The sequence below is a fragment of the Anser brachyrhynchus genome (assembly GCF_964034855.1).
Source record: "Anser brachyrhynchus genome assembly, chromosome: Z".
Taxonomy (NCBI): Eukaryota; Metazoa; Chordata; class Aves; order Anseriformes; family Anatidae; genus Anser; species Anser brachyrhynchus.
Window position 1 is genome coordinate 29,417,258 of NC_137697.1, and position 13,209 is coordinate 29,430,466.

Here is a 13,209-nt window from a genome sequence, read left to right on the forward strand (position 1 = left end):
TCTAACGTGCACACAAAACAAACAGAAAGAGGGACAAGCCAAAAAGCCAAGAAAGGCCTTAAGACTACTGCAAAAATCAACCAGTATGACATAATTCTGAGGCATATATGTAATTTTAAAAACACAGTAATTTATTTTGCTTGTCATTTACATAATAGTACAAGTGTACAAATTATACTTATGCCAGACACATATTTGCAAGCAGTCCACTTGACCACTAGAGAAAATAATAAATCATATTATTTATACCCACATAGTAGCATGACTAAGCATTATCAGGAGCAAAAATTCTTGTAGCTGCAATGCAATCCTTTGCTTTCACAAGACCATGGTGAAAAAAACAGTGCACAAGGCACTACATAGCCAAGTGATCTGTTTGGGTGATGTAATACAACAGAGGTGGTCATGCTCTAATAATCTGCAGATTCATTCTTTCCAATTATTGGGTTTCGTGCATTTTCATTAGAGGCTGACAAGACACTATACCAGGGTAAGCCCTTGCTAAATCTAAACATTTATACAGTTTGTGAGCTTCTAAGAAGTTTCGTTTTTTGTTAATGGTACATAAGCATCATCCAAATGAAATGGCTATCAGCATGTAGTTTATGTGTATTTATTTATTTCACCCTCATATCTGACCTAAAATAATGACACGGATATCTGTTGATTTATACTGGCAGAAGGCCAGAGTTTTACCACATGATACTAGATCACAATAATAATAATAATTATTATTATTTTTTTCCAGCAAAAATGTGAAAGCAATTTATCTGTTTGTGTGGTCATTACTGTTTGATTAGTAGAAATGCTCAAGGACCTGGAATATCAAATAAAGCAAAAGAAGAATCTAGGATCTCTACATTTACAAAAATTAAGATCAAGTTATCTCAGAAATGACACCTGGAGGTGGAGCTACCTTTGAAATTCTGTTTCTTGTAAGAAAATTATGTTATTTGCTATGGGATTAAGATAGTGGTTGGAACTGTAATGCCTTTGTTACTTGTGCATGTATGGTAGAAAACTAGGGTAAAGGAGGAAGACAGAAATAAAAAGTAGAATCATAGAACATCCCAAGGTGGAAGGGACCCACCAGAATCATCGAGTCCAATTCCTGGCTCCACATAGGACCACCCAAAAATCAGACCATGTATCTGAGAGTGTTGTCCAAATGGTCTTAATCTCCAGCAGGCTGAGTGCCGTGGAGTTTCCCTGGGGAGCCTGTTCCAGTGCCCAACCACTCTCTCAGTGAATAACCTTTTCCTGACATCCAGCCTGAAACTCCCTACCAAAAATAGGAATATAAAAATTTGACATTGGTAAAATCATAGAAAAAGAAAGCACAGAACATAAACAACATAGATAAAACAGTTACTGCAAAGACAATTGGTTTTCTTTTAATTACATGTAGTAACTTTAGAGATATGTGTCTCCCGGAAGTGAAAACATTATTTGGTACAATCTGCAAATAACTTTTAACCTACATTCTCCCAAACCCAAGGCCCATGTTATTATCCCCATCTTTTGGGAAGGGACTGGAGGCGAATATATGAAAAATGCAGAAATGGCTGAAAACTGAAAGGCATCCCAGTCTTCAAAAAGGGCAAGGACCCAGCCAACTACACGCCAGTCAGACACATCTCCATCCCTGGAAAGGTGATGGAACAGCTCATCCTGGATGACATCTCCAAGCATGTGGAGGATAAGAAGGTGATCGGGAATAGTCAGCATGGATTCACCAAGGGGAAGTCACGTTTGACCAATCTGTTGTCTTTCTATGATGAGATGACTGGCTGAGTAGATGAGGGCGGAGTGGTGGACGTCATCTACCTTGACTTCACCAAGGCTTTTGACGCTGTCTCCCATAACATCCTCCTAGACAAGCTCAGGAAGTGCGGCCTAGAGGAGAGGACGGTGAGGTGGATTGGCAATTGGCGGGATGACAGAGCTCAGAGGGTTGTGCTTGGAGGTGCACGGTCTAGTTGGAGGCCTGTACCTAGCAGTGTCCCCCAGGGGTCAGTGCTGGGTCCAGTGTTGTTCAAGTTACTCATCAACAACTTGGACAATGGAACAGAGTGCACCCTCAGCAAGTTTGCTGGCAACACAAAGCTCGGAGGAGTGGCTGATACCTGAGGGCTGTGATGCCATTCAGGGGGACCTCAACAGGCTGGAGGGCTGGGCCGAGAAGAACCACATAAAGTTAAACAAGGGCAAGTGCAGGGTCCTGCACCTGGGGAGGAATAACCCCAAGCACCAGTACAGGCTGGGGGGTGACCTGCTGGAGAGCAGCTCTGCAGAGAAGGACCTGGGAGTCCTGGTGGACAGCAGGATGACCATGAGCCAGCAATGTGGCCTTGTGGCCAAGAAGGCCAACGGTATCCTGGGGTGCATTTGGAAGAGTACTGCCAGCAGATCCAGGGAGGTGATCCTCCCCCTCTACTCAGCTCTGGTGAGGCCACACTGAGAGTGTTGTGTCCAGTTCTGGGTTCCCCAGTGCAAGATGGACATGGAGCTATTGGAGTCAGTCCAGAGGAGGGCTACTAAGATGATTAGAGGACTGGAGCACCTGTCGTACGAAGACAGACTGAGAGAATTGGGCATGTTTATCCTAGAAAAGGGAAGACTGAGGGGAGACCTTATTAATGTGTATAAATATCTGAAGGGAGGGTGTTGAGAGGATGGAGCCAGTCTTTCAGTTTTGCCCGGTGACAGGACGAGAGACAACAGGCACAAACTGAAGCACAGGAGGTTCCGGCTGTATATCAGGGGACACTTGTTTACTGTGAGGGTGACAGCACTGGAACAGGTTGCCCAGAAAGGCTGTGGAGTCTCCTTCTCTGGAGATATTCAAAACCCACCTGGATGCCATCCTGAGCTACATGCTCTAGCTGATCCTGCTCAGCAGGGGAGTTGGACTAGATGGTCGTCAGAGGTCCCTTCCAACCTAGGCCATTCTGTGATTCTGTGATCCAACACACAAACTAACTGCAAAAAGGAGAAGGAAGTCATGAACTTCTTTCTAATGGAGGCAAAATAATTACCAGTGACTCTAAGGGAAACAAGCAAAGAACAACAACAAAAAACTGGTATGGACAAAGAGAACATCAAAGCTTTTTCACCAGGTTCACTATGCCCTGTAAAATTAACTTAACACTTGAGCTATTGCATTTCCTCATTTTGAGTTAAAGAACTGCATAGACTCTAGTCTGAAATACAGACTAAATGTAATAATCTAGCTACAGATTACATTTTATTGAGGAAAACTTGATATGGTTAATACAATTTTTTAGAATATGCTATTAGGCAGAAATAATGAAGTCTCTATCAAACATTCATCTCTCTTTTGTTTAATTGTAACCTTCTCCTGGACCCTCAAGGTCCTTCCCTTCCAGTTTGGTGAAGGAAAACATCTGAAATCACTTAATAGGTCTTTAAGTAGGTTTCATCTGACTTCTGAAACATAACATTTGTCAAAGTAGCCTCCCTTCTAAATATCATTAATTTCACTCTCACATTAATCTTTACTGTTATTTTAAAAGAATACAATTTTACAGGCATCAACATCTTTAAATACTTTTCTTTACCTCCTCCATATTTACACTCAGGGCAGCATGGTATGATCTCTGATGTTGCTTGACCAACTTGATAATCTTTTACAATGAAGGTTCTCCTCATTTGTGGAGGAACAACTCCAGGTATGCTGGGCGCATAAGGCAAAGTGTTAGCAGCAGGTCAACAGAGGTAATCCTTCCCCTCTCTGCTCAGCACCGCTGAGGCCACGCTTGGAGTAGTGTGTCCAGTTCTGTGCTCGCCAGGACAAGAGAGATATGGACATACTGGAGTGAGTCGAGCAAAGCGTTTTGAAGATGGTGAAAGGACTGAAGCATGTCTCCTATAGGGAAGGTTTGAGAGAGCTGGGACTCTTCAACCTGCAGAAAAGAAGCCTCATGGGGGTTCTTATCAATGTATATAAATACTTGACAGGAAGAGGCAAACAGGATGGAGCCAGGCTCTTTTCAGTGGTGCCCTGGGCCAGGACAAGAGGCAATGGACACATGCTGAAGCACAGGCGTTTCCCTGAAATAGAGGAGTTTTCCCTCTTGTCGTGGTTTAACCCTGGTAGGCAGTTAAGCACCACATAGCAGCTCACTTACTCTTCCTGAGTAGGACTGGGGAGAAAATCAGAAGGGTAAAAGTGTGAAAACCAGTGGGTTGAAATAATGACTGTTTAATAGGTAAAGCAAAAGCGGCACACACAAGCATATCAAAACAAGGAATTCATGCATTAATTCCCATCAGCAGGTAGATGTTCAGCCATAATCAAGAAAGCACGGCTCATCATGCATAACATGATGATGCATTCCCATCTTCTTGGGAAGACAAACACTGTCACTCTGAATGTCCCGTCCCTACCTTCTTTCCCTCCCAGCTTTTATTGCTAATCATGATGCTATGTAATACGGAGTATTCCTTTGGTCAGTTGGGACCAGCTGTATTGCTTCTCAGCTTATTGTGCAACCTCAACCTCCTCACTGGCAGGGCAGTGTGAAACACAGAAAAGTCTTTGACTCTGTGTAAGCAGTGCTCAGCAACAACTAAAACATCAGTTTGTTAACACTGTTTTCATCACAAATCCAAGACACAGCACCACACAAGCCTCTAGGAAGAAAATTAGCTTTATCTTAACCCATATCAGGACACCTTTGAACATTAGGAAACACTTCTTTACTGTGCAGATGACTGAGCACTGGCACCGCATTGCCCGGAGAGGTTGCGGAGTCTCCCCCTCCATTGAGATCTTCAAAAACCACCTGGACAGGGGCTTGGGCAAGTGACTCTAGGTAATCCTGTCTGAGCACAGTGGTTGGCTCAGATGACCTCCAGAGGTCCCTTCCAACCTTAACCATTCTGTGGTTCTGTGATTCTATGAAATGATTGGCTTGGTAGGTGATGGGAGAGCAGTGGATACTGCCTGCCTTGACTTCAGTAGGGCATTTCACACTGTCTCCTGTAGAATCCTCATAGGGAAGCTGTTGAAGTACGGACTGTATGGGCAGACTGTGAGGTGGATCAAAAACAGGCTGAACGACCTGGCCCCAGGCTGGTGATCAGGGGCACAAAGTCCAGTTGGAGGCTGATAACTAGCTTTGAATCCCAAGGATCAATACTGGGTCTAGTCTGGTTTAACATGTTCATTAACGATCTGGATGATGAAGCAGTTTACCCCAAGCAAGTTTGCAACTGATACAAAACTGGGAGGAATGGCTGTTATGCTAGAGGGTCATGCTGCCATCCAGAGGGACTATGACAGGCAGGAGAAATGGGCTGACAGGAAACACATGAAGGTCAGCAAGAGGAAGTGCGAAGGCCTGCACCTGGTCAGGAACAACTTCAGGCATGAGTACTTGCTGGAGGAAAATAAGCAGAAAATCACCTGGAGATCCTGGTGGACACAAATTTGAACATGAGCTAGCAGTGTGCACTTGCAGCAATGAAGGTGAATGGTATCCTGGGCTGCATTAGGCGAAACACTGTCAGCCTGTCAAGGGAGGTGATCCTTCCCTTATCTACTCAGCACTGGTGAGGTCATGCCTGGAGTACTATGTCTGGTTTGTGGCTCCCCAGTACAAGAGAAACATGGACATACTGGAGAGAGCCCAACAAAAGGCCACAAAGATGGTTAAGGTAGTGAAACACCTCTACTACACGAAAAGACAGAGAGCTGGAACTTTTCAGCCTAGATAAGAGAAGTCTCCAGGGGACATTATCAATGTGTACAAATACCTGAAGGGAGGATGTAAAGAAGCTGGAGCCAGGCTTTTTTCAGTTGTGCCCAGGACAAGAGGCAATGGACACAAACTGAAGTACAGGAGGTTCCATCTGAACATGGGAAAACACTTTACTGTGCAGGTGACTCAGCACTGGCACCAGGTTGCCCAGCAAGGTTGTGGAGTCTCCCTCCTTTGAGATCTTCAAAAGCCACCAGGACAGGGTCCTGGGAAAGTGGCTCTAGGTGGTCCAGCTTGAGCAGAGTGGTTGGCCTAGACGACCTCCAGAGGTCTCTTCTAACCTCAGCCATTCTGATTTGGTGATTCTTTGAACTGTGAATAATGACTTCAACTCTGCTGAGCACATGTAACCTGTAAATTGAGAGAGTAGCCAGTGCACATCTCTATGAATTAAGCTTTGCAAGAAAAAGTAAGAGACATGGTAGCCTATCCATACCCAGGAAACAGCTTCAGAACTGTATCTTATTGGAAAACACACATCAGTAACTTGAAGCATGCTAAATAATTCATCATTGTTCATGGACACAGAACCTTCTACAGATGGTAGTATTGTAAAAACAGCTGCATCTTTCATGAGAAGACCGAAAACAAGAATGACAGACACATTTTCTGTGTATTTTAAAGATTTGGTTTACTTCCATGAAACACCACAAGCAGCGCTTTGATCACCCTAAAAGGTACCTATATGAAAGGAGGAGGATGGAAATGGAAGGTGACGTTTTTTGTGCTGTCTTACACAACTCTTTTGGACCTGTGACCCTCACAAAAACCCTAGCTAAAAGGCTGAAAATATCCTACCAGGAGGTGTACAGTGCTGTAGACATTAAAGTCTAAACAGAAACTGAGTCACATCCCATTGGGACATGTTAGCAGTAGGTATTAATTTATTGGAGGAAAGACTGAAGAAACTGGTTGTGCCTTCCATTCAAAAATCTCTCAGTGGGATCGTATTGTCTCTGATATGGTTTGTTGCTTAAGTGATAGACATCCATAGGTCTTCAAAGCCAGTAAAAGGGAAGTTTCACCAGCTCAACTATCTATAATTTGGACCATCATTAGTATTTATAAAGCATTTCAGTTACTGGACAGTTTTTAGAAGAAGTGGCAACTACACAAAGAAAACAAGCCATTACCACTCCATCATGAAAATTTGACTTTAAAAGCTTTTAAAAAAGTTTCAGAAATTGTGAACACTCATCTTTCCCATATAAATTCTTATCTGAAGTTTTAGAATATCACTTAGTCATATAAAAAAGATTTTTAGAAAACATGTTTCGTGAAGATCTGGTCTTATCTGCTTCAACAATAGCTACTGTATTAAGATCCTGCATTCTACAGGTAGTACAAAATAGCAACCCATATCTGCTGCGAGACAGCCTACACCAAAGCCTGCATCTAAGCAGTTCACAGTTCTAAATGGACCACAGGATGGATTGTGATGGTCTGCTTCCCAGACCATAAGCTATCAATGGCTCTTTCAAGCAAAAGTTGATGGTATTAGTTTATTTTGATGAAGACTGCGAGCTATTCTCATCATGTGTCAAGTATATTTTGAAGGCTGTATAGAAAAAAAATGACACTAGTGAAAATTGGCATCAGTGCTACAGTTCTCACTTACAATAATGGCTATTAAAAATCCTTCCAACTACAAAATTGGAATCACCATCAGGTCCACACCACCTCATATCTTCAGTCTCAAAAAAGTCCAGAAATATGAAGGTATGATTAGTGATTTGAGACAAATCTCTAGCATGTCACAATCCTTCAGAAGAGGAGTATTAGCCACCTGCAATTTCTCTGAAACACTTTTCACTTTCCAGGGCTACAACAGCCAGAAAGAGCACTAGTAAACTGCTGAAAGCAGGATTAAATACATTTTTTCAGAGGATTCAGCCTGCAAGAAAGATAGTTTCTAAAACACCCAGGGTACACCATGCCCCATCTCACTTTCACACAGCAAAAGCTACAAGACACAACTAGGAGAACATTCACCACACATAGCTATGTGTGCTTGCTTTTTCGCTGCGCAGTTGGTCACCTAGATCATGTTTTGTGCTTCATTGCTAAATTGTAAAGATTTTAGATAGATGAATCCTAATAAAAATCAGTGCATATTTGTTCTTACACCTATTTTTGCTGAAATCTCATTAATATTATATGACTTTCAAAATCTAATCTTGGGTACCAAAGGATAGTCTATACTCCCTTGAATAACATGCCTCAGTTAACTAGAATAAACTGAACTCAGCACTTTTATTCATAACACAGTCATTGGTCTGTTTTTGGTTTTGGAGATCATTCGTTTGTTGCAATTCTGCCAGATCCAGTCATCTGTGATCAAGAAGAGCCATCTGTCTGGGTGGATGGATATGATGGTACACACATATATCTATGAAGACTCACATGTGTGTAGTATACACAGTGGAGATCATGGAATAGCTTACCGATAATTCGTAACACATACAATTGCAGAGTCCAAGCACAGACAGTATAGAAAGCAAATGAGAATATGGGACTACTGTACCTTACATAACTCCTCTCTTCAGTCACCACATTTAATTTTTCCTCCTTTGTTCCTACACTGTGGGCCACATTCTCAATACAGGAAACTTAGAGACAAGAGTCAATAAATAAAAACAGTGAACAGTTCTGCTTGTGAAGTATCCAATGAATGCTCAGAACTCCTGAAACATCCATGTGTTCAGAAAGTCAGAAATTTCTTTTTCTTTGCTGACTTTTACTCAGCCCTTCTAAGTTTGAAACCAGTGCCCATCTCTCCTCATGGTAGAGCCCAGCCTTCAGGGACAGACAGAGTTTAGAAAACTCCCCATTTTCTAAATGGGGAGTTCTAAATGAGTTTCTAAATGGGGAGCAATAATGTGTTATTGGGGAGGTTACTAAACCTGGAGCAGAGTAAAAGTAGATATGCTGAGCTAGAAAGCATCCCAAGATATTTATAATACAGGGTTCTGGAGGATTTGGTGTTCTTGGCACACAGCAAGGACCACAAGGCATAGTTTGAAGCGAAAAAACAGACCAAACTTGAACCCAACCATTTTGTTTAATCAGGTTTGATGTACAAAAGTTGTATTGCTATTTCACACAAAATTATCTGGAAAGAATTTCTTTAGGACACTGAGAATCACAATTACAAGTTTGTAATGTCTTGGAAAAGCTATCAAAAACTCAATATACAAGGAAACCAAATTGATATTAAATGTGTAAGATGTTGGAGATAAACTAGATTGACTTGGTCCTGTTGGTCTCATTCGTGAACAGGTTCTCAGCTACTGTTATTATTCTCACTGACATGGTACTGGTAGGAGCAAGGGGCCATCACCTGGCCTTCCACTATGTGTTGTTGCATTAGATTTATGTGGCAAGGTTTTGGTAGTGGAGAGGCTGCAGGGGTGGCCTCTGTGAGCAGAGCCCAGCAGCTGCCCCATGTCAGACCAGAGCCAGCTCCAGACGGCTCCAAAAGGGACCTGCTGCTGTCCAGAGCCGAGCCAGGGAGCAACGCTGGTGGGCCTCTGGGAGAGCAGATTGAAGGAAGGGAATATCTGCTGTGTGACAGCATCTGGGGTAATGAGAAAAGGTGACAGAGACAGCCCTGCACATAATAAGGTGAGTGCAGCAGGAGAGCAGGAGGTGCTCCAGGCAGGCAGCAGCAGTTCCCCTGCGGCCTGTGGAGAGGCCCCTGGTGGAGCAGGCTGTCCCCCTGCAGCCCATGGGTCCCACACGGAGCAGATCTCCACGCTGCAGCCCGTGGAGGAGCCCCCGGTGGAGCAGGTGGAGGTGGCCTGGAGGAGGCTGCGGCCCATGGAGAGCCCCCGCAGGAGCAGGCCCCGGGCCGGAGCTGCAGCCCGTGGAGAGGAGCCCACGCAGGAGCAGGGGTCTGGGGGGAGCTGCCGCCCGTGGGGGACCCGTGCTGGAGCAAACCGGAGCCATGTGGGAGCAGTGCTTGAAGAGCTGCTGCCTGTGGGCAGCCCCCGCAGGCTCAGTTCGGGAAGGACGGCATCCCGTGGGAGGGACCCCGCGTGGAGCAGGGGCAGGGAGTGACCGTGAAGGAGCAGCAGAGATGAAGGGACGGGGACTGACCGCAGCCTCTGTTCCCCTGCGCTGCTTACGGGGAGGACATAGAATAGGGTGGATGGGAGGAAGGTGTTTTTAGTTTGATTTTAGTTTCTCACTCTGCTAGTCTGCTAGTGATAGGCAGTAAACTCTAGTGATAGGCAATAAACTATGTTAGTCTCCCTATACTGATTCTGTTTTGCCCGTGACAGTAATTGGTGAGTGATCTCCTTGTCATTATCTCAACCCTTGAGCCCTCTGCACCATATTTTCTCCCCTTTTCCTTTGATGAGGAGGAATGATAGAGAGGTTGTGGTGAAATTTAGCTGCCCAGCAGGGTGAAACCACCACAGTAGTACAGATATTAGTGGAAAAGCCAGAGAAACTTAGCATTCTATTTAAAATAAAGAGAATGTTTTGTCACATCCATCAGCCAATGCCTTTTGAACTCAACAAAAACTTAAGGTCTTGAGCACCTGTGGTTGCTAAAATCTCCCAATACCTATTTCAGGAATGGAGAAAGTCAGTGTCCTGGCCAGCTTTCAACAAGGGTAATTATACTCTGCCAACATAGTTTCCCTTGGAACTGCAGTTGGAATAGTTATTTTTCACTTCCTCCTCCTAAAAACAGTGTTTTGTTTTTTCTGGAATGGCAGAGTTGCTGTGTTTCACCTCAGAGATGGTTGCATTTCAGTGGTGGTAGAATGGATCTTTAAGTGCATACAGCTGGTAACATACTTGTAGTCCCTTCTGGACTAGAGGGCATTTTGTAAGTATAGAGTAATCTTATGAAGGTAGCTGAAGATGATACGTTAAACACCAAAATCCTGACTCATTTCTTACTCTTTCAATTTGCACAGACTAGCCATTGAACTAGATTAGTATAAAAACATATTTTGGCCCTGAATAGTTACTACAATTTCCCATGAAGTTTTTTTGCTCCTGGGAGATAATATGCTACATATCACTTGGTAAAAAGTATGTGAATTCAATACTCTTATCTTCACAGAATGCATCTATGTGACTTCCTTCTGCCTCTCACAAATACACACGCTACATATTGAGTAAGAATGACCTCCTTGATTTAAGAGACAGACTTAGTGGGTGGCAATTTTTAAAGTAGCTTAGCACAAAACACACAACAGAACTGTAAAAAATGCTCTGGTTACACTGTTTGGCACTTAATGGTTTGGATCCATCCCAAAGCCAAGCCACTGAAAAAAATCCTCCTACTCCAAAGGCTGCACAAGGTGACAACGCCTCCTCTAATAACAAACTTTACTCACATGGTTTGGCCTGCCAATTGTTCTCATCTAGTAAATCATGTATTCTTCAAATGTGCTTTGGGACTAGCAGGGGGAGGAGGTGAGAAAAGTTGAACTGTGTGGCTGATGAAGGAAGAGCTGGTTCTTCGAACCAACAGGCTGAACACACAATACAGTAAGTACTCTTTCAATATTGTGCTCATTTCAGCAAGCAGCACCAGGAAAAATCATTTTCCAATTAGTCAGCATGTTTCAGCATCATTAACTTCTATATCAGATTTGCTACCATTCAAAAATGCATCAGGAGACAAAGCAGGAAGAGTAAAGTATCTTTACTGGAATCTGAGGTCTGTGAGGAGGTGAAATTAGATTAACTTCATGGAAATGGGGACAGTTTACATTACCAGAGGGGCCCTACCTGTCTCTAGGCTTAACAATGAACAACGCCTTTAGCATATGGCATTACAATGGATTAGTGATCAAGTGCAATTAATCCTAATATATCCTCTCTTGAACCTCGGTTGTTTATTAGTTAGGGAAAAAAAAAAAAAAAAAACACTCTTCTGTTCTCAAAGTGTCAGGTGAAACTCACATTTGAGGTAGGGCTACCATGTGGATCTGTGCCTCCATCTGGAGACTCCCTTTTGTGATACTCAAACAGAAGGTGTTTTAATGAGGCTTTTATAGCAGGCACCACCTGCCACTGATCTTCCTCTCTTAAAAGGTATAATTGAGGGTTGGTTTTACAGTATGACTTGAATCTTAACCTTGGGAATTCATCAAGAGATGTAAATCTGGGAGTGATATTGTAATTCTAAAATGCCATTTTGGCTTTTGGTTTAGAGTGAAGTGGTTAGAGAAAATTGTGGTTGGCTAATTGCAACCAGTTACATGGTAGCTTCCCTCGTTTCAGATGGATTAATAGAAGTGTCATCTCAAAATTAAATATCCAAGCTGATGGTGACCATATGTCTCCATTCAGACCCTTGTATATTAGTGATACAACTAAGCTATAGGAGCTCTGAGGACAAAATGGTTTCAGCACTACTAATGTTTACTTGGTTTTGATTTTTTGACTCCTTTTAATGTTATTAAATCAATATTCAAAAATGGCTGTATCACGTAACAGTGGAGAAAGCTGAACTAATCCTATTTTTCTTCTGAAAAAAAAAAAAAAAGTAATAACGTTGAGATACAAGGAAAGCAGTGTCTATCTTTCACCGCCATACATTTGTTTGTAAGTTTTGGACCTGCTAATGCCCATTTGTGGGCTCTTCAGTGAGTGCACCAACTATTTTATTAAGGTGCGTGCAATACTTTTTGGTAGTACTTTATGTATTGAAGCTCTTGCTGGCAACCGAAGGCATGGCACAAACACTGTCAATTCCTGTTGTTCTTGAAAGGGCTATTAACTCCTCTTCCTCAGGAATTAATTCTTACCTTAATTACCTGAATAATCATCAATTAATCCCAGAAGAGTGCCACAGGACTGAATTGGGATTATTTTGTGAAGCTTATGCTCAATGTCACTTCTACTTCTGTCCTTCCTTCAGACCATTCTAACCCTTTTATGGCAGAAATGTGGACTCCGCATACTATTTCATGGGTAGTGCTAAGACTGTGCCTCTCTTGGTCCCCATTCTTGTACACTGCTCTGCTCAGAAGTTCAAGGAAAATCCTTTTCCCATTAAGTTCGATAATTCAGCATGATTTTGAGTAAATGCACTTCAGAAAGTCCCCTGTGGGGCAGGGAAGAGGGAAGTGTGCTGTTAAAGAACCTTCACAACCAAGGAAATAATGAATTTTTAACCATGCCTGAGCTTCAACAATCTTGCAGTAATCACCTCTAAAGAAACAGTGGGATAGCAATTCTGTGATGTTTAAAATTTAGTTTACTCCAAAGTAAAGGAAAAGGACTGTCTTTTGCATCACGATGCCTTCAAGTTGTAGCCTGAGCACAATTTTGCCTGAAGGGTGCAGCAGACTTTCGTACCATGCCCTCAGGAATGAACAAGATGAAGGTCCTGGCTTTGCCTCACAGAACTTCTTTACACTTTCACTACCCAACTAAATTAGCTTCATATGTA

General features: G+C 42.9%; 2 long non-coding RNA genes across 3 annotated transcripts in view; one reads left to right on the forward strand and one right to left on the reverse strand.

The window, feature by feature from the left end:
* LOC308185492 overlaps positions 1-13,209 on the reverse strand; it is a 23,414-nt gene continuing 10,205 nt past the window's right edge. The window contains exons 3-5 of one of the 2 annotated variants that reach the window (XR_013943414.1): positions 3,582-3,799; positions 2,856-2,982; positions 1-1,896 (exon numbers count right to left, since the gene is read on the reverse strand). This is a non-coding gene — a long non-coding RNA (uncharacterized lncRNA). Of the gene's footprint in view, positions 1,897-2,855; positions 2,983-3,581; positions 4,167-13,209 lie in introns of both variants that reach the window. The other variant, XR_013943415.1, reaches the window with a different exon arrangement.
* Positions 9,734-13,209, forward strand: part of LOC308185489 — a 25,305-nt gene continuing 21,829 nt past the window's right edge. The window contains exon 1 of the long non-coding RNA XR_013943408.1: positions 9,734-11,297. This is a non-coding gene — a long non-coding RNA (uncharacterized lncRNA). The remainder of the gene's footprint in view (positions 11,298-13,209) is intronic.